The sequence below is a fragment of the Myotis davidii genome, unplaced genomic scaffold (assembly GCF_000327345.1).
Source record: "Myotis davidii unplaced genomic scaffold, ASM32734v1 scaffold1081, whole genome shotgun sequence".
NCBI lineage: Eukaryota > Metazoa > Chordata > Mammalia > Chiroptera > Vespertilionidae > Myotis > Myotis davidii.
In genome coordinates this window covers 400,064-422,297 of record NW_006292443.1, presented here as the reverse complement: position 1 = coordinate 422,297, position 22,234 = coordinate 400,064, and the positions used below count along the sequence as shown (strand labels likewise).

Genomic DNA, 22,234 nt, shown 5'->3' with positions numbered 1-22,234 from the left:
GCGTGGGTGGGGCGGGGTGGGGGCGCGGGCAGATTTGTCCCTCCTGCTCGGGAGCCGGGTGTGACCTCCGTGCCGCCCTCTCCCCGGACTTTTTGGCGGATTTCTTCATTTAATTGCTGTTTCCCCCCTTGATGCAAGCCTTCTTGGGTGTCTATACAAATATATTTTTGCACTGAGAAGGAAAAGTGCTTTACAAGTTAAAATGCAACGTGCCCCCCTCCCCCGGGTAGGCACGTACATTTTGAGACTATTCACCTGAGTTTTTTTTGTGTCGAACCATCTCCTTTTCGTTTCTTACTCTTGACGTCCAAAGAGTGCAAGGCCTCTAATACAGCAAGTTGCATGAAAAATGTGATTTCAACTTTCCGTTTTGCATGTTAGCTTTTGTGCAGATGTCCTTTTCCCAAAGGGGTTTCAATTGAGTTAAAATAGTTGTGGAGTTCAGGGATATAAATAGCCAAGAGGGAAGAGATTTAGGTAAAAGCTTGGAAGGGGGGATGATGCATCGGGAAAAACAGGTTTGAATATTTAGCAAAAATAGATGCGAAGGAAGAGGAAGGTAATTGCTTCGAGGATTCCGTTTGTACATTTTGGTGTGGCTGAGTATCTCCATCTCGTAGGCTTGATTCTAGAATCTAGATCGAGGTTCAGTTTCTCCATAGATCCAGGGCATTTCCTCTTCAGTATGTAGACCTGAAATAGAAGCATTCAGGGACCAAACCAGTTTTCTTGGCTTATTTCAATATTTAGATAGATAATTAATCCTTTGGAAGAGTTAACAGGTTGGATTGACTTATGGTTTGCTATAAACAAGTTGCTCTTTGAATAATTAGTAAAATTAAAATTGTTTTGCACAAGATGATGACAAATGAGCAAAATTAATTCTTTGCAAGGTCCCTTGGAATCTGAGGGGTAAGGTGAAGAGAGGCAAAGCAGGCTTCCTTTGAGAATCTTCTCACCAGCTTTTTTCCTCTGGAGCCAGTGATTTTGCGGCAGTTCAGTGTAAGAAGTGGGTGGTGAGTGTTGTGTTTGCTCTATGTGTGCTTTGGTGATAGGGTTCATACTCGATCGTTCATTACTCCTCACCCAGGTAGTGATGTTCCTTGAAGTTTTCTACTCGTTCCATGTTTTATAGTAGTTTAACCTTACTGATTCTTTTGCAGACTTTTTGCACACTTAAAGAAAAACTAACTTTGGCTATTTGCTTTTTTTCTTACATTTAAGCAAGACCTACCAGTTAGTATTTGAGGGGAAGGGAAAATGGAAGGGAACTTTTGAACACATGTACAATGTTAATGACAGTACATGGCCTTTTAATTTTTCATACCCAGATCTCTTTTTTCCTAAAGCAGCACCAACTATTGGGGACTAACCCTTTCCCAATTAGTGCTTGGGGGTAGTGGTTATGTATGTGGGCAGTACTAAGCTATTATATTAGTATCATGCCAACCGTGGATACCATCTCAATGTTTAGTAGAGTAAACATGAACAGGACTCAGTTTTAATCGGTATGTGTTCTTTTTTCCAGGAGCTGGAGGAGGGAATGATATTCAGTGGTGTTTTTCTCAGGTGAAAGGAGCAGTAGATGATGATGTAGCAGAAGGTAAGAAAGCATCTACTAACGCAAATTTTGAATACAGAATCTTCAAAATCTTGATTACGGAAGGATTTCTTTGTAGATGAGTCTGTTATATAGGAACATTTTGTGTTGTCCAAGCAATGGAAGAACATTTTCCAGAAAATAGTCTTAAATCTTTCATTCTTCAGGCCTCATTATTAATTTTCCATGAATTAAATGAAAGCAGTAGATGATATATCAAACACCATCAAAAGAGAAATCCAAGGTCTATGTGATAAAGGTTTTCTTGTGTAAATTCCACATATAAGTAAATGGTGATGCATTTTCATGTTGTACGTCGTTTTTAGGTAATTAAGGTGAAATAAGTGCCATCAACATTCAGCTCAGAAAGCATCTTGACAGTATCTTGTATTTTAGAGGGAAGCTTTTTAGTTGTGTTTTGTTTTGTTTTTTAACTTGCCTACTTTGAGAGTGGTGTTGATTAGCATATTCAGTGAAGAAATGTTGGCTCAAATGATTCATTTTATTGTCTTATAAGGATTAATTTAGGTGGATAAGAATAACAGTGCTATGGACATATCACATGTCTTCTAGGGAGCTTATTGTGCAGTTAAAAGCTAGATTTGATCAGTTGAAGTAATAGTATAGTATTAGTTTTTTCCTCCAAATTCGTTTATTTTAGTGTATTTCAAAAGTGTGAAGTTTTGAAACTTGTAGGATTGTGTTCTCATTTGAGATGTGTAGGAGACATTATTTCCCAAAAGTGGTTACATTATTTTATTCAGCAATATTATTTTTAAAGTTTGAATTTTAATATAATAGTATTCTGTCTTGAATGACAGTAGGAATTTTCCAACAAAACTCAGATAAATTAAAACATGTACTCTTAAGCCCTGGCTGGGGAGCTCGGTTAGAGCATTGTTCCGATCCACCAAAGATGCAGGTTTTATGCCTGGTCAGGGTACATACAAGAAGCAACCATTGAGGCAACAAGTTGATGTTTCCCTTTCTCTCTCTCTAATAATAAATTTTAAAATGTACTTTTAATTTTTAAAAATGTCTTATGAAAGTTTATAAATCAACTTTCTCAAGATTATATTGTCCTCATAGTAAGACCCTGTTTCTGACTTAGAATACTGTTGTTTTGAGGATTTTTTCATGTTATGGTAGGATCATGGCTTTGTGTTTAGCCGGTAGAATACTTGGATATATCAGTGTCATTTTTAATGCAGTGTCTGATCAGAGTTTGGTGAGTCCTGTGGGGAGCCAACTGGCATACATTATACTTGTGATTCTTTACAGGGCACACTCACATTTCTTCTTTTGAATCCTCATCTGTTTTTCAGATGAGAAACCAGAATCTTAAAGAAGTTAAGAAACTCATTTATGTTCACACAAATAAGGCAAATCAAGGTTTTCTGGTGAAACCTTTTGGTATTAGACTTGTTTAGAGAAATAAATTCTAAGTTCCAGGGAGGAGTCATGTGTTACTCATTTTGTAACTTTATTACCTGTTGAATAGTAGGCACTAAATACTGGATCATAGCTCTATGCTGTTGTGTAATACTCACCAAGTTATGAAAGTGCTGTATACTTGAAAAACATTCCTTGGTTGATTTATTTCCATTTATTCCTTTTATCAGAGATGGGGGGGGGGCTCCTGAAATCTGAGCACTGGGGCCACGAGGTGTCTAGAACACAAGCCCTGCCCCAAAGGAGCTCATACTTTACTTGTTAAATGGTGGGCAGAAAGACTACATGGGTGTTTTTTGTTTCCTCATTTATTTTTTAAAATAGAAAATGTCCAGAATTCCAGGAGTACATGAGGGGGTGCCATAAGAAAATGCAGTTGAGGTTTATATGCCATTTTAGACAAAGGAGAATGGGGGGTGGGGGGCTGGGATTTCAAAGGGAAAATAGGCAGTTTACAGGTAGATGGGAGAGTGAACATGTAAAATTCTTTCTGAGCCACTCAAAAACAGCGGTACCCAGAGGGAAGTGTAATAAACAGGCTTTACTAGGAATCTCTCTGTATGCCACATTTAGTTTATATTATGATGCTAAGGTGACCCTTCCTTTAAGCAGGGTTTTCTATTGAATTCCTTTAGGCAGGTAGAGGGAGGGTCAAAGGTTCTTTCTGATTCTTCTGTTTCCTAACAGCCCAAAATCAATACCCTAAAAGGCATATTTTGGGGTGGCAAAACTTTGGTCCCCTTTAGCCCTGCCTTTGAAACTTGGAATAAAAAGTTTCCCATTCCAGAAGCTAAGTTGGTGGGTTGCTCCTTTTTTATTTAACCAACCAGTTCAGTTAAACTTTTGTGTTTCGTTTCATGAAGCATTGGTGCAGATGAGCTCCCAAATTAGGCACGTGGATTTTATTTAATTAGGAGAAATTGATAATTCCAGACTGAACTAAATGATTGTGATATGTATGATGGATCAGTTGTTCTCTTCTGCGGATACTTAGTAGCTTCATTTTGCTACTGATTTATTGCATATTTTTCTGAGATTGTTAAACATTACTTTAGCATACAGTATATTCCTAGCATTAACATGCTGAGGCTTAATATGTATATTTTAATAAAAATATGATTTGTTCTAGTATCTGTCTATACAAATGTACTAATTTTCAATTTTCAACTTAACACTCTTAACGGGTATTTTTGCATACTATACTTTGCATATCATAGTCTGTTGGGTTTGCTAAGGGAAGATTTGCTTTACTGAAATGAAATAAGATTAATACATTGGCACGCTTGGTTTGTACTAATATCCAAACAGGTTACATTTAGCTCAATCTTTAGCTTTGTTTGCCTATTTTCTGTTAATTATATAGCCCAGGTTCTTTCCCATCAAAGGCGCCAAATTGTCTCTTTCCCCTCCTACTTGTAGTTGGCTATCATGGCATACCATTTTTACTTCTGTAATGTTATAATCTTTCCATACTCACTTTCACCTTAATACAGGTTCTCAATATCTCTCATCAGGTTTGGATTAAGATCCCAAATGATTTCCTAAGTCAGCGGTTCTCAACCTGTGGGTCGTGACCCCTTTGGGGGTCGAACGACCCTTTCACAGGGGTCGCCTAAGACCATCGGAAAACACATATATAATTACATATTGTTTTTGTGATTAATCACTATGCTTTAGTTATGTTCAATTTGTAACAATGAAAACACATCCTGCATATCAGGTATTTACATTACCTTATATCCTATGAGATGCTCCTCATAACAGTAGCAAAATTACAGTTATAAAGTAGCAACGAAAATAATTTTATGGTTGGGGGGTCACCACAACATGAGGAACTGTATTAAAGGGTTGCGGCTTTAGGAAGGTTGAGAACCACTGTTCTAAGTTAACCTTAAATGTGTTCCCAGTGTTACTTTCTTTAGAAATCTTCAGTGGTCATTGTATCCATTGGATTATAAATTACTTTCAGATATTTCAGTCTAGAATATGAAACCCTTCACCACTATGGCCTCTACCTCTCTAAGTTGATTAGCTAATATGGTTTACAGTACAGCTAAATGGATACTGTTCTTCAAACAAATCCTATACACTTTTGGGTCTTTGTGTTTTGCTGTCACTCTTCCCACAATCTTCCTTCATAACATTTTGTGTGTGTGTGTGTATAATATATATATGTATATTTAGTACCTCAAACCTCTGCTGTGGTACTTATTGTAAGCTTAGTGCAGGACTAATGTATCTTTGTACTCTACACTGGCCTATATAAAAACTGCTGTGCATAGAACAATGCCTGGCACACAGTAGGTGTTCAGTATTTGTTGAGTGAAGGAATATAAATGTTACTATTATTATGAGGTTATGCAGGGGGAAGACAGCAGGTGAAAGGTAGGCTGATGAGATCTTTCTGGTCATTATGGATTTATTTACTTGGTAGGATTTATAATGGGATTGATGACATACAGCAGTATAATAGAAGTCAGGAGAACTTGGATTTTTATCCTAATGACAGATTAGTATATATCACTTTAGATAAGCTCTCAACTGAGTTCCAGTTTATTTCATTTTAAGATTACAAGACTGGATTAGGTGATTTCTATTGTTCCTTCTAATCTTGTTAATTCTCAAAGGTGTCCTAGAAAGAAACAGTTAAATTGATTGAGATGCTGGACTCTCTGAGAGCCTTAATACTATATAATAAAAGTCCAGGGACCATAAGAGTAATGACTGGAACAACCGCTGGACCAGTCGCCGGGAGGTGCATTGACCACCTCTTGGTCCCTTCCCCTCCCCAAACCCCGCCTGCAGGCGAATGGGGAACCATGGGGAAGCGGGTGGGTGGTGGCGGGGGGCAGGGCTGGGGACTGGCGAGAAGGCGGAATGGCTGATCTCTTGGTCCCTCCCCCCAGGCTCACAGGCTCCGATGGATTAGTGATGGTGAACAGGGGAACCTGCGTCGGTAGTGGGAGGACCAGACTGGCTGTCAGGCCGTTGTGATCCCCAGCTCATCCCAGGCTGCTCAGGGGCTCAGTCCGGCGGGAAAGCGTGTGCCGGCGACTTAACCTCCATGTGTGTTCACTGGGCTGGCCACTGATGGGAGAGCGCTGCCCGCTCAGGGCTGCTCGTGCAGGCCCGCTGCTGCTGCCGGGGCTTGCAGTGCTGATGGAAGCTGTGGGGAGTGCCTGCGATCTACCCGCCCCAGTGGTGGAGGTGGTGTTGGGCCTGGGGACCTGTGAAAGGGCAAAAGATGGCTCTGATCACAGGCTAGGCCTAGGGACCCTAAGCACACGATTTCGTGCACTGGGTCTCTAGTTTAAAGATAAGTCTACTGAACTTAGTTACTCAAGGCTTAGAATTTTCATTAATTTAATATTTAATATTGTTAAATATTAAGTACTTTTTATGATTTTCATTTTAATGTAAGTATAATTTTCCTTAGCTTCATACTTGATACTCTTAAACTTTTATTCATAGGAAATTATTTTAGAATGTGATTTTATTACATGAAGCCTGTTTTTATGGTCCTTTGATCCAAATGCAGTGCATCTTTTCAACACTTGGCTTCCTGTTTATTTTTGGTAGGATTAAGACGTTTATGGATGGTTCTTAGGAAAATAATTTTCAATGGTAGAGTGAAAGTATTCCCCAAATAAGGACATAAATAAAATTTTGAGAAACAACTAATCTTTGGGGTTTCACATAATATTTAATGGTTTTAAATCCATTCTATATGTAATGCTACATGTTTTTTAGAGTAGAATGCATGTTAGATTTAGGCACTCAATTAGCAGAAAAAAAGTGGTAGATTTGTTGTTTGCAGATTTCAAATATTGGCACACTAGAGGCCCAGTGCACGGATTCGCCCAGTCCCGATTGGGGCCATCTCACCCAGTCCCTACTGGTTGGAGCGTCTGCCTCCCTGGTGGTCAGTGCATGTCATAGCGACTAGTTGACCAGTTGAATGAACGGTCAGACACTTAGCATATTAGGCTTTTATAATATAGGATTAGCTATATTCCAAACCTAATGACCCATAGCAATGGTCTTATTTAACATTTTTACCTTATATCCTATGCGATGCTCCTCCTTTCTTTTAAGTACTAACTTAATGCAGTACAATCACTTGGAGTAATATAAATTTGCACATAAAATAACATGAATAACCATATTTATCTGATATTAGACAGGAAGCCTTAATGTCTTTTTAAGATAATACTTTTCTTATTCCTTTATTGATAAAAATATAAGATAATGGCTTTGAAAGAGTTTTAGCTGACATTTTGTCTCAAGCTATTAAAATAAAAACCAAAAATTAAACTTACTTATTAATACTTTCTTCTAGTGAACTAAAATTTAAGCTTCTTAAACTTATGGAGTAAGCAGCATGATGAAAGCTCGTTTGAAGCAAAGAATTAATTTTATTAGTAAAAAGGTTCCCATATTTTATGTATTTGCACACATATGTTGCCTAGTTTAGTTGAGTTGCAGGAAGAAAGGTAAACTATATTTTAAGTTTCTTATGCTAATAAGTCAGAAAATTGAAGGGTTGGAGATAGATGTTTTAGTTAATATCCTCAACAATAATCTCCTTTACCTTAGGTGGTAATGGAAATTATAATTGAGTAATCAGGTGTCAGCAAGTTTCTTTCTAAGTAGAAGGAAAGAGAAGGAAAGGCCTGGTAATATGTAAAATATATTTCTTGTAGATAATTGAATTTAATTATCACTATATAGTCAGTATCAGGAAGAAATGGCATGGTCGTCTTAATTACAGCAGCCAGCATTTATTTAATGCTTAACTAGGTATTGTTTCAGGTGTCTTTTGTACAGGGTGTTCCCCCCCATCCCCCCAAAAATGTATATACTACTAAGGTGGTAGCCCAATTGATGTTTCTTTTTCTTTCTTTTTTTTTAATTGTATTGATTTCAGAGAGGAAGGAAGAGGGAGAGAGTTAGGAACATCAGTGATGGAGAGAATCATTGATTGGCTGCTTCCTGTATGCCCCACACTGAGGGATTGAGCCGGCAACCCAGGCATGTGCCCTGACCAGAAATTGACCTATGACCTCCAGGTTCATAGGTCAATGCTCAACCACTGAGCCACAGCGACTGGGTGGGCTGATGTTTCTTTCTTTTGAGGTTTAACCCATTGGAATTAGTAAGATTTAAAGTGTGTACATATACATTTTTTTTTGGAGGACACCCTACATGTTCGTTAATCTTCACAAAAACTCCATGAAATAAGTAGACGTTGTTTTTATTTTTTCTTTCCCCTCACCTTTTTTTAAATCCTCACCCAAGGATATGTTTAGAAAGAGGAAGGGAGAGAGAAATATCGATGTGAGAGAAACTTCCATCAGTTGCCTCCTGTATGAGCCCTGACCGGGACTCAAACCTGCAACCTTTGGTTTACTGGGACAACGATCCAATAAACTAAGCCACCCGGCCAGGGCAACACTGTTGTCTTTCCATATTACAGATTAGAAACTGGTCTAGGAAGATTAATTTAGTAACTGTGTGTTCTTGAGCAGGTGGTGGAGCTGGGATTCTTAACCTGAAACCTTTTACTTTCCCTAATGTAATTCTATTTTTTCAAAACTCTAGCTACTTCTTTTAGTTTAGATGAAATTGTTTGAGGTTTTTAGAATGTGACTTGCTTATAATAAACTTTTTTATAGTGCCTAGTAGATTATTATTGTATTGAAGTAAATTTGCAGGCCTGCATTTTCTGCTGATGGAATTCTTTAGCTAGAAAGTGCTATAAATGGGCAATAGGGGCTTTGTGAACCTTCTGAAGTTGTATGTAAAATTGTATTGTGTGTGCTTGTTCGTATGTGCACTTTTCTGGTCAGAGAGGGTCCATAACCATTGTTAAAACAGCTACGTATCATTTACTGCGTTTCAGAGTGTGGTCTGGGCACCCCTTCAATTCTTTCAAAAAGCTTATCAAGTCGAAAGTATTTTCATAATAACAAAAATGAATTTGCACCAATGGTACAAAAGCAATGTAGGTGAATCTGCTGGCACTTTTACATGAGTTAAGGTTTTGGCACCAAACAATACCAGCAAGTAGTCATGGTCATCTTCCATCACCATGTATCAGCAGTTTAAAAATGCCAATTTTACTTAAGAATGTTCTTGATGAAACAGTAAAAATTATTAATTTTATTATATCTTGACTGAAATACATGTCTGTTTTTGTGTGACAAAATGAGAAGTATACCTAAAGCACTTCTTCCATGGGCCATAGTACAGTGGTTTTCTGGAGGAAAAGCATTGGTGTAAGTAATTACTATTTGAGTTTCAAGCTGAATTATTTGCTCTTTTCACTGAGCATTATTTTTATTAGTAGAAACTACTGATAAATTCTGGTTATTGAGACTTGGATGTTTGGCAGACATTTTTCTCAAATGAACAATGAATCTTTTGCCTCAATGGACAGTATTTGTTACCCTTGGTAAATTTTGAGTTTTCAAGCTAAAGTTAGAATTTTAGAAATTGGTATCTGCCATCCTGAGCTTGATAACTTCCCAGTACCTAAAGATTTTTTGTATGAGATCAGTAATGATATTAATGACTGTGATTTTTGATATTGTGTAGTGAAATGTGCCAGCCTTTGGGAGGTCTGTGTAACTGAATCAGTATTTTACTTGTGATGTTTAAACATCATGCCTAAGCCCAACCGGTGTGTCTCAGTGGTTGAGCGTCAACCTATGAACCAGGAGTTCATGGTTTGATTCCCGGTCATGGCACATGCGGGCTCCATCTCCAGTGTGGGGCATGCAGGAGGCAACTGATCAACGATTCTCATCATTGATGTTTCTATCTCTCTATCCTTCTCCCTTCCTCTCTGAAATCAATGAAAATATATATATTTTTAAAAAAACACAAAAAACATCATGCATAAGTAAAAGTGCAAATTGAAACATTGGACTTTAACGAACAGTGAATAGGGTTTCAGATACCACAAACCTTTAAGAAACTACCACATGTTGAGTTTTGGTATAATATCAAAGAGAAGTATTCAGAACTATCTGCAAAGCCTATTAAAATACTCCTCTCTTTCCAACTATATACCTTTGTGAGGCTGGATTTTCTTCATATATTTAACCAATACAACAAGAGTAGTATGTTGAATAAAGAAGCAATTAAGAGAATCTAGGCGTCTTCTGTTAAATCAGGCATTAGAGAGACTTGCAGAAATGTAAAATGCCATTTTTCTTACTAATTTATTTTGGGAGGCAATAGTTATTTTTCATAAATTTGTTAATGTATAAGGCTATCATTAATATTTTTTAAATGAATAAATATTTTAAAGTTTAAAAGACTCATGAACCTCAAGATAAGCGATCAGAATAGTACATGAATGTCTTAAAGCTTTCCTGTGACTTGAGGTTTCAGCTTGCTGTTCTTTAGATACCAAATCAGATCAGCCTTAAACTCTTTCATCTGGTGTTCTTGGTGAAGAAAGGATACTTTCAGGACTTTATAATATGTGTTTTTAAATTTAACTGTCCCTGAGATTAAATACCAGTACATATTTGCCAAAATACTTGAGCTCTCAAAGTTTTCCAGGGCATTTTCCACTCTACTCAAGTCCAGCTATCATTAGTAGTTAATGTATGATTGCTGAACTCCTCAGAGCCTAGTCTAGTGCAATTCTGGGTTGGCCGCCTGGTCATTAGAAAATAATTGGTGCCCTTGGCATTGTGTTTTGAGCCCAACATGTTGAAGTTTGATATTCTGTATTATTCCTGAAAGAAAGGCATAAAATATGCATAACAACTTTCTGTTTCCCAACTCTTTTAACTAGGAGAAGGAAGAAAAGGAGAAGAAACAGTATTTTTCTTTAAATTCTAATTTAAAGTACAACATAATTCTATTTTAAAATAGTTGCTGAATTTCCCATTCTTAGAATGCAATATCAACTATTTGTTGCTTGGTATTTTCAGTATTTTTGTGGCTATTTTCTGTCCTTAAAATATTTGGGAAAGTATTTAGGACTTTTAAAACCTGATGTAGCAATTTTCTTTCCAGGTTCAAACATTGGGTTTATTTAAAAAGAAAGCTAATCTATTATATTAAGTAACTATTTTTAGTTAATATTAGCAGTAGTTGATTAAAATGCCATCTAGATCTTTGCCAGTGGCATATGTGGAATCCTTAGCAAATCATTATTGAATGCTTCTATATACCATGTTGTGCTCCCTTAATGATAGTTTCTATTGGTTGACTTCCTTGAATGTTCAGATGTCAACTGGGGTCTCTGCATGATCTTTGTCCAGTTCAAGGGGAATCGTGGACCAGCCAATGACCCTGTTTAAGAACCTCAGCTTTAATGTAAGATTTTGCCTATGGTTTTATGCCTACTGAAATCTGGAGGAGTCAAGGATATTTTTATATGGCAATGATAATTTTTAGTCCATTAAAAAGATACTGTTTCTTAGGAATCCTCTTAATATTTTTTAAAAAATATTTTCATTAACTTTTTAGAGAGAGAGAATGATGCAAGAATAGAAAAATCAATCGGCTGCCTCCTGCATCCCCAGCAGGGATGGAGCCAAAACCCAGTCCTGTGCTTTGACCAGGAATTGAACCAACAACAGGATGACACCCAACCAACTGAGACACACCAACAGGGCTTCTTAATACTTCTTTATTGTGATGTAATATTAAAGGGATGAATCTTCTCTAAGATGTTGGACTTAATGGCTTTAGTGTATTCCCTTGGTAAATTTTTTTTTTAAATTACAAATTACTGTCACTTTAATTATAGGCAAAAATATTAGAGAAATACTGGATTTTGAACCAATTGCCCCTTTTGAATTTCATTTAGAGGGAATCTAAATTCTTCTTCAGTAGTCTGTATTAAGAGAAGAACCAAAGTAGGTAATAAGTATTGGTAGGCAATTTTTAAACATTTTCTAAAGATCTGGAATTTCCCATTGTAGAGGTTCAGGTCTGCTTCGTTTGAAAGGAGAAATAGAACCTTTTTTAGTGTTACCCTTTTCCCCAGCTTCCCGGAGTTAACAGTTTTATGAGCCTGGAGTAGATCTGTTTCTAAGATCGCATAAGAGGAAATTTTAATATTTTCTATTGGCTGATAGGGAAGGCTCTTTTGTAACACACACAGGCTGTTGTAGGCAATAAATAGTTCATGTCAAATTACTTAGGGATGGGATGCAACATGTAAAATGGTTATTATAGAAACTCATAGTAGAGATGGGATTGCCCTTAGGTTTTATTTTCCTTTGACATTAAAAAGAATTATTTTTTTCCTAGCAGCAGAACTAATTCTTCCAGGGAAATACTTTCTAGCTCCCTAATATTTTAATGCATTTTTATTGTAAAATAAACACTTGACATAAAGTTTACCATCTTAGCCATTTTAAGTTATAGTTCAGTCGTGTATTAGCTATATTCATACTGTTATAAAACATTGTTAGAACTTTCTCATCTTGTAAAACTGGAACTGGACCCATTAAAAGCCTCTTCATTCTGTCTTCCCCCGAGTCCTTGGTTTCTACCACTCTGCTTTTTGTTTCTATGAATTTGACTAATTTAGATAACTCATGCAAGTGGAATCTTACAGCATTTGTTTTTTTGTGATTGGATTTCATGTCCTCAAGATTTATCCATGTTGTAGCATGTGACAGGACTTCCTTTTTAAGATGGTATGTATATACTATATTTTGTTTTATCTGTTCCCCTGTTGATGGACATTTAGGTTGCTTCCACCTCTTATTGTGTGCTCCTTGTCATTTTATATATAGCAGGGGTTCTGTGAGAAGGAACAGCTAAAGTACTTCCTATAAGTGACTGGTGGTAGACAGAAAGAGCCCTAGGCAGAATATGAAAGCATCATATTAGAAGACATTAAAGAACACAGATTGGTACTTCTGTGAGACAAATCTATTATCCTAGATTAACAGTTTGAAAATTAGAACTGGATTACTTTATTTTGTAGGCTATTCCAGGATAAAATTAGGCAAAATCCAAAATTTTGACCAAAGTTTCACCTCATTTGTTTTGCAGTTTCTGGTTTAGAAAATAAAAGGATCCCATAGATTTTATAAGTCACTTTCCCTTGCTATAAAACTCTGTATTGATAATAAAGACAGCCAGTATGTTGTTTGATGTGTGTTTTTTTAATTAAGCTAAGTCTTCAGCGTTATAGGAAAACTTGATAACTGCATTGCATTTCTTTGTAATGAAATTGTTGATAAGGAATGATCAAGGTTGCATTTCTTCCTTTGAGGTAGACATTATTGTCATTTTGTGAGCGAGGACACTGAAACTCATTGAAGTTGAGCAATTTAAGTTATTATGAGTTAATAAAACTATTCTGTCCTTAGGATTCCCACATTGCTTCTATACGGTTAAATTTCAAAAATACTATCTCATTAAATCTAAATCTCTGGTTCTCTTGGGATGGGTGGAGCTAAGGCAAGGCCTTATTCATCCATAGTCAACTAGTGTATGTTGAGTGCCTAGCACTATGGAGAATGTGAAGGAAATAAAAAGATATGCTTTCTTCATTTTAGGTACATTAAAAAGGTCAATTTTATTAAAATTAAGCATTTTCTATAACACTTGGTGGCTTTTGGTATTAATCTGTTCATATTACTAGGAGATCCTTGGCTAATCTCATGCAAAAATTTTACAATTAATGCCAGAATGTGAGTAGTAAATGACTTTCTTTTTTCCAAGTTGATGTTGAGATGTGCTGTAGGGGAGGTAAATGAAAGAATCATGCCTCAAGTCTTTCTGAGACATAATTAGGTATTTTAATGGTTTCAAATGATTGTGAGTTGAATTTATTGGTACATATTATTAGAGATTTCTCTGGGCAAATGTTTGTAGTAATTTACAAGCCTTTTTCTCTCTTTTCTCTGTATGCTACTTCAAAACTTTTGTTTCACAATTCCTTAAAAAGTTAAACATAAATTTACCATTTATACTAATAAGAGGGTAATATGCTAATTAGGGCAGACGTCTATTCGGACAAAGCCACAGTGGCTGTGAGGCCCGGGGCTCAGGCAGCCTTGAGCCCTGGCGGCTGCAAGGCCCCGGACTCGGAGCTGTGAGCCCTGGTGGCCAGCAGTGATAGCAGCAGTGGGTGATGGGGGCGGCGCCTTCCCCTGATCAGCCCAGTCACCTCCCGCAGACCAGGCCTAAGCCATCAGCAGGACATCCCCTGAGGTCTTCCAGACTTGTGAGAGGGGGCAAGCTGGGCTGAGGGACACTCACCCCCACCCCCCACCCCCCCACGCTCCAGTGCACGAATTTTCGTGCACCGGGCCTCTAGTGTAAGAATTGACAATGTATTCACAAAAACTTGTACACAAAAGTTTATAGCAACATTTTTTGTAATAGTCAGAAAGTGGAAACAAACCAAATGTCTGTCAGTTGATGATATATTTGAAAAAGATTGTGTAGTCTGTCCAGAGTGACTCAGCGGTTGAGCGTCCACCCATGAACAAGGAGGTCACAGTTCGATTCCCGGTCAGGGCACATGCCTGGGTTGTGGCCTCGATCCTCAGTAGGGGGAATGCCGGAGGCAGCTGATCAGTGAAGTTTCTTATCGATGTTTCTATCTCTCCCTCTCCCTTCCTCTCTCTAAAAATCAATATAAACTTTTTTTTTTTAAGTTGTGTAGACCTGGCTGGGTGGTTCCTTGGTTAAGAGCGTCAGCCTGTGTACCAAAGGGTTCGATTTTCGTTAAGGGCATGCTCCTGGGTTGCAGGCTCAATCCCTGGCCCCAGTTGGTGTGTGGGAGGCAACCAGTCTATGTGTGTCTCTCTCACATTGATGTTTCTCTTTCTCTACTCTCCCCTTCCACTCTCTAAAAATCAATGGAAAAAGTATCCTGGAGTGAGGATTTAATATTGTTAAATCAAAAAAAAGATTGTGTATTAGAACAAAAAAAAGATTATTCATATAATGGATAATACGCAGTCATAGAAAGGAATGAAGCACTGACTGATACACACTGCAACATGGATGAAGTTTGAAAACATCATGCAAAGTGAAGAAGGCAATCACAATGACTACATATTATATCAGCCGTGGGCAAACTACGGCCCGCGGGCCAGATTCAGCCCGTTTGAAATGAATAAAACTAAAAAAAAAAAAAAGACCGTACCCTTTCATGTAATGATGTTTACTTTGAATTTATATTAGTTCACACAAACACTCTACCCATGCTTTTGTTCCGGCCCTCCGGTCCAGTTTAAGAACCCATTGTGGCCCTCGAGTCAAAAAGTTTGCCCACCCCTGTATTATATGATTCCATTAACTTACCAGACACTGAATAACTGCGCAAATTAATAAGTGTAACACAAATAAACCGATTTTTCTTGTTCTCCGAAAGCGAAATATTTCCTGTTGCACTCACCAAACAAGTCAGTCCAAGACTAATAACGTGGCATTCGGCTGCTAAAATATTTGCTGCTGGTATTAGTGGAGAGAAATGGTGCACCTGTGCATAAGGCACGTAAGGGAAAATGAATGCAACACAGTTACAGTAATCAGTCATTAGCAAACATTGTAGTTTGTTATTAATAATTATGTATAACAGGATATTGTCAAAATTAAGTTACAGAATTTTTATTAAAACATTTCTTACATACTGTTGTATTGACTGAGCTGCAAAAATACTCGTTGTGGGTTGTGAGTTTGACGTGCTTGCTCTACATCTATCAAGAATAATTGGGAAATGAGAGAGGACTTTGAACATGCAATAGTGCTCAAAGCATCCTTTGCTGTTAGTTTAATTTTCCCTTAGAAGGTATGAGTGGAGTTTGGGAGCATTTGAAGGTCTAATCTCAGGAAAATCCCATAAAGGTATTGACCCTTAACTGCTAAGGCTCTAAAAAGCCTGCCCTCATTCCCCTTTGTTGCCTAAGGCAACATTGTAAGTACAATATTCTTCTACATTATAAGTATTTTCTTATTACACTTTCCTCCACAGTTTAGCTGATGATCTGAATCCTTTACCAAATTTTGAGTAGAATGAGGAATATATGTAGAGCCCATAAAAAATTCTACAAGAGTCCAAAGAGAAAGCAAATTTTACTGTAGTAATGAGGACCCTTTTTTCTCTTGATTCCTTATTTAGAAGTGTGCAATACTGTTGTTTTTTTTAAATATGTTTTTATTTATTTCAGAGAGAGGAAGGGAGAGGGAGAGAGACAATGAAACATCAATGATGAGAATCATTGATCGGCTGTCTCCTGCATGCCCCCTACTGGGGATCAAGCCCACAGCCAGAGAATGTGCCTTGACCAGGAATCGAACTGTGACCTCCTGGGTCATGGGTCTGTACTCAACCACTGAGACACACTGGCCAGACTGCAGTTTTGTTTTGTCAAAAGAATTGTATTAGACTAATACCAGTACTTCTGGAGCTTTTAAATTTCCAGGGAATCTTGTCAAAATGCAGATTATGATTCTTCTTGCAGGCATGCAGGTCTGGGGTGGAGCCTGTGATTTTGCATTTTTAACCATTTACATGATGCCCATGATGCTGCTGCTCTGTGGTCCGCAGTCTGCACTTGGAAGGACAGGCAAGGTAGCTTTTAGTCTTTTTTATTTTATTTTTATTTTTAAAAATATTTTATTGATTTTTTACAGAGAGGAAGGGAGAGGGATAGAGAGAGTCAAAAACATGGATGAGAGAAACATCAATCAGCTGCCTCCTGCACACTCCCTACTGGGTATGTGCCCCCAACCAAGATACATGCCCTTGACCTGACTCGAAACTGGGACCCTTGAGTCCGCAGGCCAATGCTCCATCCACTGAGCCAAACCGGTTAGGGCAGCTTTTAGTCTTTTTTAGAGAAAGGGGCAACAGGTATGGTAGTATCTTAATTTCTTGACTGAGCATCCATTGTGCTATTCTCACATCAGTTAACATTTCAATAAATGAATAAACACCTCCTAAGGAGCTTTGTCCTAGCTGTTAAAGGAGTAGCTTCCATCATAGCATTATATGTTAGCTATCCCTAATTGTTAGATTAAATTTGTGTTTGTATTTCAAGTTTAGCTCAGATTTTACTAAATGAAAAGGTTTTCTTTTGCTAGTAATTTACCTTTTTAAAGCAGATTGTCCCTCAGTGCTGTAAAAAGGATGAATTTAGGGAATGAAATCTTAACTTCATAATTGGTTGTTTCATAACATCTAACACAGGTTTTAATAAGTATAAATGAGTAACCTTTTAATTTTTATGTTTGTGATTTTGTTTGCTTCATTAGCCTTGAAGTACCTTTTTATTCTCCGATCAGAATTTCTCTCCCTCCCCAGCTACTTAATCTTAGTTTTGTTTTAGGTCGATTTTGATTTTATCTGCATAGCTCATGCACAAGTTAATTGTTTCAAAATGCTTGTGAGGAAAATTGTTTTATGTCCTCTTACATATCCTCAACTTGTGTCTCTTTTCCCAAACTTTTTTGCTCTTCTAGTATTTATTTTCCTACTTCCAAACATTATGCTCATATAGCTGTTTCTTAATCAGTTTACATCCTCAAATACAAATGGTACCTAAGAATTGAGCTCTATCCTGCTCCTCCTCCTGCTCCTCCCTTCTCAATCTTTTTATACCGTTAATATTATTTGAACCAATGTTCAGAGTTGTAGCAGTCTGAATAACACCTCCTCTCTCAAAAGATAACCACGTCCAATCCTGAGAACTAGTGAATATTACCTAGTATGGCAAAGGGAGTGGAGGTATAATTAAAGGCTTTTGAGATGGATTTATTTAGGATTATCTTCTTAGGCCTAAGTGTAATCACAAGGTTCCTTATAAAGAAAAAATAGGAGATAAGACTTAAATGGGAAGTAGTAGTGTGACACCAGAAGCAAGAGGCTGGCATGATGAAAGGGCAGGGTTGCACAAGCCAAGGAATGCAGGAGGCCAGAAGGTTAAAAAAAAAAGGAAGAAAGAAAGACACGGAAAGAGATTTTCCCCTGGAGTTTCTAGAAGTAGCTTGCTTAGCTGACACCTTTAATCCTGTAAACCTGACTTTGGACTTCTGGCTTCCAGAACTGTAAAAGAATTTGTGTTGTGTTAAACCACCAAACTTGTGGTAATTTGTTACAGTAGCCATAGGAGACTAATGCAGTGGAACCTTGATTTTTGAACTGAATTTTTTCTGGAAGGCTGTTTGAGAAAAATTTGTTCGAAAACCGAATCAGTTTTTCCCATTAGAAATAATGTAAATTGAATTAATTTGTTCCAGACCTCTCCCCACCCCCCATAATTCCCTGTTTTAGTTTTTCTTAAATGCAGTACATGTCTAATGCACTGTTTATAAACAAACATTTTTCTTAAATTTATTGAACCACCCCCTACTAGCCTTAATTCAGCCTCTGTTCCAGGGGTGTCTTTTAGGAAGTCGGCATGCTTTTTCACTTATGGTGGCCTCTGAAATGCTGTCACCAGCTAACTGCTTTTCATTTGTCCAATTCAGCAGTTTTTCTACCTCTTCAATTGCCTGTGATCATTGTTTCTTTCACACCCTTAGCAACATTAGCACTCTTGATGGTCTCTGTATGTTTTAAAATTGTCCTAATTATCCATTTTTCTAGCGACAAAAGCAGAAAACACACACAAAAATATTCACAGCACAATTTCCTGAGATGTAAGGCAGGGTTTAGCTGTAAACTGACTTTACTGGCCCACTCTCTCCTTTTTTTGTGGTGGGAGAGAAGCTTTTTGTCAAGCTGATGTATCAGCATGAAAGGGTTGTCAGGTGGAGAACCAACATTAAAACAGACTTTTCATGAATAACTTGGTTGAGAACCCTATTGTTCGAGGTGGGAGATGTTCGAGAACTGAGATTTGATTGTTTAAGAGTAGGCATTTATTATGTCCATATAAATCATGTTCACGGCTATGAATTGTTTTCTCTAGAGTTAATAATTTTACCTTGTTTTTTCACTTTTTGTTATTTTATTCACTCTATTTTACATTTCTGCCCTTTTCAATGTAATTTTCTCCATGATCAAAAGAATCAGATAATCTATTAGTTTATCATCTCCCTTCACCTATACCCAAGTTCTCCATCGTGATATTTCAGTCTGGAATAATTTCCTTCATTTTCTGTGAATCTATCACCTAGTCATCCTCAAGTCTGTCAGTATACTGAAACACATCATATATTCTATTAGTTTTACTTTTTCCTTGAGTTCTGTCCCTTCCATATTCCTTCAGCCTGGCCTATATGTTTTCTAATTTTATTGTGTGGCTGTTGTCCTTGGATTTTCCTTTGTTATTAGCATTTTCATATCACCATCATGGGAATTCTTTTTGCCTCTTCTTTGTTGGCTCTCCTTGTCTGGGATCCTGTTACCAGAAGGGGGACCTGGCCCTGAGCAGGTCTGCCTAGGGCCGACCTGTAGTGTGTGGGTTCCTGGCCTTCATGAAGGAAAAATTTCACAACATGAGTCTAGATGAATTTTAGAGGGTGTTAAAGTTGGGGACAGTGAAACAAGAAAGACTGGGGAAATGAGCCCAGGCTGGTCTGCTTTTGCTCATTAAGAAGTCAAAGAAAAAGGGGCCTTGAGGACACAAGTTCAGGGGAGTTGCACAGGATGAACTACCATTGCCCATTGCTGTCTTGGTTGCAAGTCTCGTGGGGTCCCTTAGAGTAAAGGAGATGTTTGCTAGTGGGCGAGAGAGGGTTAGGAGGCATGGGCGTGTGCTGGACCTTCATTTAAAGGGGTTTTAAAGGTTGGATGTATCCAGCCAGTGTGGCTCTGTAGTTGTCAACCTATGAACTAGGAGGTTACAGTTCAATTCCCAGTCTAGACACATACCTGTGTTGGCAGTGGGGGGCATGCAGGAAGCAGCCAATCAGTGATTCTTTATCATCAATGATGTTCTTATCTCTCTCTCCCTTCCTCTCAGAAATCAGTAAAATCCTATATAATTAAGAGGTGATGTGCAAATTGACCCTCACACCATAACACCATCACAAGATGGCAGCAGGGGTGGGGCTGGCAGCTGCTCAGCCCGGCTTCCTGCAGCCCTGTGTGTGCACCGCTGGGGCAGGGCATCAGGGCAGCACTCCAAAACTCGGGCCGTCCCACAGCGCACCAGCTACGCAGGGCAGGACTTCAGGACTCAGGGTGGTCGCATGGTGTGGGGGTGGTAGGGGTGTCCCGGGTCTCGCGTGATTTCACGTGACGGATCACTAGTATAAGTAGGTAGGTAGGTAGGTAGGTAGGTAGGCAGGCAGATAGATAGATAGATAGATAGATAGATAGATAGATAGATAGATAGTATCACAGTCTTAAAAATAAAAAAATATTTAGGGGGAGGTCTTAAGGGAAGATCTCAATAGAGTATTCATCAGCTTTATGCTGATGTATAAAAATGAGGTTTATTCTGTTAACTTTATCTGTCCTTGGGAGTGGTTGGCAAATGGCACTAATTGGATTTCTGCTATCTGTCTCCCTGAGTAAGGTGATTTAAGCTATTTACTCTCTGGTTGGGGAGAAGTGCAAACCATTTACTCTTTTTAAATGCCCCTGGTTTAGTGAAGATAGGAGTTACTAGATGGCTGCAAACTGCTGTTTAACTGTCTGGTCTCCGTTTCCCTATATCACATGTCCTGGCTTACCGGCCTGTCTCAATCCCATCCATGTATTTTTCTTTCTTGGTTTACTCCCTCATTTACTGGTGCACAGCATCCAGTATTTCGTGAAAAGGGGTGAATGCATGGGTGGTACAGCTTTTGAGACCATGCCTATTTGGAAAAGATATCTTTATTCTATTTTCATACTACAGTAAAACCTCATATAACCGACCAGTTCAGGTGAGGAGGTGTCCATTAAAGCTGAAAGTTAGTTATATAATAATAAAGGTAGGTTTAATTAAGTATGTATGAAAAGCTTAATTTCACAGAAATTTTCTATATATTTTACAGTACTTTTAAATTTATACTGAATTGGTCTAGTAAATGCTTGAATTCACCAGTCATTTCCAGTAAACAAATGTACACGGCTGGGGCCTAACTTAGTGCATTAAAACTGCTACAGAAAATCACAGAACCAATTATTATGAGAGGTGTGATCACATGCTTAGTGGTGACTCTTTAGACTATAGTTGTAGATAGGTGATATTTATTTACATGTGCAAAACTGTCAAAAATAACAGTGAGTTAATAACAAAAAAAGTTAATTTAATTATAAGCAAATCTTAGCTAAAAGCACTTTAAAATTAAGAGGAAGTTAATTTTCACATGTGACATATGGGCTGGAAAATTTGTCCATTAAATCAAGGCTCACAAAATAGAGGGTTTACTGTAACAAGTTGGCTAGTTATTGGAAATCATTTTTCCTCAGAATTTGTAAGATGTGTCCACTGTGGCATTGGAGAAGCCTGATGCCATTTTGGTCACTATTTTTTTCTCTCTAAAATGATAACGCCTTATATTTTGTCCTGCTTTCTGGGACAGTTTCTCCATTTTGTTTCCAACTATGTCACTGACCTTTTGCTTTCAATTACTATATTTTTTAAAAGCTTCCCCCACTCCCCTTTGGAGTATTTCTTTTCTTTCTTTTTTTTAACCCCTGTTTTGTAAATGGAGTATCTTTGAGAAGATTAATTTTATTAAAAATTTTGCCATTCCATTTCCTTTGAATTTTTCTGTTATTGTGTTAGTAGACTGCAGTATCTGGCCATCCCTGGTTGTCTAGGGATGAAGTGCTGAAAAGCATTATCTGGCTAAGCCAGGGGTGGGCAAACTTTTTGACTCGAGGGCCACAATGGGTTCTTAAACTGGACCAGAGGGCCGGAACAAAAGCATGGATAGTTTGTGTGAACTAATATAAATTCAAAGTAAACATCTACACTAATAAAAGAGAAACATGGTAATTGGCGTACGACCGATACCCTTTTCATTGGCTAATCAGCGAGATATGCAAATTAACTGCCAACTAAGATGGCAGTTAACCGCCAAAAAAGATGGCGGCTAATTTGCGTATTGCAGGCAGGATGGTACAGCGCCATCCGAGATCAGGTTGGGGGTGTGAGTGCCAGCAGTCACCCGAGACCTGATCCCACTGGCAGACCCGGACACAGGCCTGCGGGGCGGCTGCGGCGTCTGCCCGCACTCACGCCCTCAACCCGCGAGATCGGGTTGGGGGCCTGAGTGGCCGGCAGTTGCCCGGGACTGATC

The 22,234-nt window shown here is 38.1% G+C and overlaps 1 protein-coding gene across 1 annotated transcript in view; it reads left to right on the top strand.

The window, feature by feature from the left end:
- Positions 1 to 1,527: 1,527 nt before the first annotated feature.
- PPP2R2A (protein phosphatase 2 regulatory subunit B, alpha) overlaps positions 1,528 to 22,234 on the top strand; it is a 99,185-nt gene continuing 78,478 nt past the window's right edge. Inside the window, exon 1 of the mRNA XM_006765925.2 lies at positions 1,528 to 1,603. The gene's annotated coding sequence lies outside the window, so the exon portion shown is untranslated. The remainder of the gene's footprint in view (positions 1,604 to 22,234) is intronic.